Here is a 2,714-nt window from a genome sequence, read left to right as displayed (position 1 = left end):
GACTCACCGGCCTATAGTGCCTGGGTCCACCTTCTTCCCCTTTTTGAAGATAGGAACAACATTTGCTTTTCTCCAGTCTTCTGGGACTTCTCCTGTTCTCCAAGAATTTTCAAAGATTATGGAGAGGGGTTCAAAAATTTCTTCTGCTATCTCCTTCAGTACTCTGGGTGTAATTCATCTGGACCTGGAGACTTGAATTCATTTAGGTTAGCTAAGTGTTTCCTCACTATCTTTCTGTTTATAGATATCCTGGATTCTTCTATTCCCTTAATAGGACAGTGAAGAACAGTTGATTTTACATTTCCTTTCTGAGAGAAAACAGATGCAAAATAGGAATTTAAAAGTTCAGCCTTCTCAACATCCTATCTTACATATCATCATTTTCATCCTGTAAAAATCCTATAGCATCTTTGACTTTTCTTTTACTTTTGACATATCCCCAAAATCCTTTATTATTGCTTTTGACATCTCTTGCAAGCCTCAATTCATTTTCAGCTTTAGCTAATCTGATTTGTGCCCTGCAGGTTCTGCAGACAGCATTATATTCTTCTTTAGATATGCCTCCCTCTTTCCATTTTATAAACATTTTTTTCTCCCTTTTTAGCATGTGCTTAAGTTCTGTGTTCATCCATCCTGGTTTCCTTAAATGCTTCCTATTCTTCCCTCTTTTCGGAATTGGTACTGTGCTTTGAGAATTTCATTTTTCAAGATTTCCTATCCTTCCTGGACATTTTTGTCTTTAAGGATATCCAGCCATTGGATTCCTCCAATTCTCTTTCTGAATGCCTTAAAATCTGCCTTTCTGAAATCTAACCTTGACGTCTGTCTTCACAGGTCTTCCTCCTCTAGTTATCCAAAATTCTAAAATAGCATGGTCGCTACCTCCTAGGGTCCCAGCCACTTTTACCTCCACAACCATTTCCTCCCTGTTTATAAGGATTAGATCCAAGGTAGCAGTTCCCCTTGTTTTCTCCCCTACCTTTTGGAAGATAAAGTTGTCAGCAAGAGAGTATAAGAATTTCCTTGACCTGTTAGTTTTGCCTGAGAGAGATTCCCAACAAATGTCTGGATAGTTGAAATCTCCCATGACAACTATGTCATATTTTTTGGAGAACTTGGCCATTTGATGCATGAAGAGTTCATCCATATCTTCAGCTTGCACAGGCGGCCTGTAGTAAATGCCTACAATGGTGTCCTTTCCATTGTTCTGTCCTTGCATTCTTACCCAAACAGTTTCCACAGAACTCCCAGTCTCTGAAGCTTCAATCTCTGTGCAGATATACGCGTTTCTAACATACAATGCGACACCCCCTCCTCGTTATCAGGTCTGTTTCTTGCAAATAAGTTGTATCCTTCTAGTCTTGTATTCCAATCATGTGTATTGTCCCACCAAGTTTCAGTGATTCCAATGACATCATATTTCTTTTCCTGTGTTAGTAGTTCCAATTCTCCTTGTTTGTTGCCCATGCTTTGTGCATTAGTATAGAAACATTTTAGTTTGTGATGGGTTTCTCTTTCTCCATTATTTTTATTAATTAGATTCTTTCGTCTTTGTTCTTCCTTTCCACTTCTAATAGCAGAGTTCTCAATAGCATTTGTCAGGTGTATGGCTTTTCTTGTCTTTTGCTTCCCTTCCCATGTTGTTCTAGTTTAAAGCTCTCCTTACAAGTGTAGCAAGGGGGACTTCCAAATACATGCTTTCCAGTCTTCGTAAGGTGCACCCCATCTCTAGCAAGTAGTCCATCGTATAAGTAGTTCACTCCGTGATCCAGAAATCCAAATTGTTGCTGACGGGCACCATCGACGTAGCCAGTTGTTCACCTGCAGAATCTTATTCCACCTCCTTGCTCCATGGCCATCCACTGGGAGGATGGAAGAGAAGACCACCTGCGCTCCCAGTTCTTTCACTTTCTTGCCTAAGTCTTCAAAGTCTCTGCAGATGGTTTCCAGGTCGTTTCTTGCGGTCATTTGTCCCCACATGTAGTAGCAGGAATGGGTAGTCATCTGTAGGTCTGAAGAGTCCTGATATCCTGTCAGACACATCTTTAATTTTTGCACCTGGAAGACAGCACATTTCTCTTGAAGTTATATCCGGTCTGCAGATAGCGGCCTCTGTTCCTCTCAACAGGGAATCCCCCATGACCACCACTCTCCGTTTCTTCTTCACAACATTTTTCTTTCTCCATCCAGGAGGACTCTGAAGGCGTACAAGGTTGCGGTTTGTTGGCAGTCCTTATCCTGATGTAATTCTTCATCGTTTTCCTGCGTGAGAGCCTGGTACTGGTTTCTGAGCAGTATGGGTGCTGACTGCTTCCTGATCCTCCTGCTTCTCTGGGTCACATGTCTCCATTCCTCTGTTTCTTCAGGTGCACTTCGAATTTCTTCTCTTTCTGTAACATGAAGAGATAATTCTGCTCTGTCCAAGAACTCTTCACCTTCCTTAATGATCTTCAACGTAGCTAACCTCTCTTCGAGATTTTGCAACTTTTCCTCCAACAGAGACACAAGCTTGCATTTGTGGCATGTGAAGTTTGGCTTTTCCACTGGTAAATCTGTGAACATGTAAGCAAGAAATGCAGCTCACCAAATGGCTCCTGGCCTCTTCCATCTTGAGATTTCTTAAAAACGATGAAAGATGAGCCAAATTCGGTTTTTCCGACTTCCTCTTTTCAGCTGCAACGGCCAAAACCCAGTGATCGTTGAGCTCGCGGAGA

This window comes from Dendrobates tinctorius, unplaced genomic scaffold (assembly GCF_039654945.1).
Source record: "Dendrobates tinctorius isolate UK_male_01 unplaced genomic scaffold, ASM3965494v1 ptg000154l, whole genome shotgun sequence".
In the NCBI taxonomy this organism is placed as follows: Eukaryota; Metazoa; Chordata; class Amphibia; order Anura; family Dendrobatidae; genus Dendrobates; species Dendrobates tinctorius.
The sequence above is the reverse complement of the archived record's forward strand: the minus strand, read 5'-3'. Positions refer to the sequence as shown.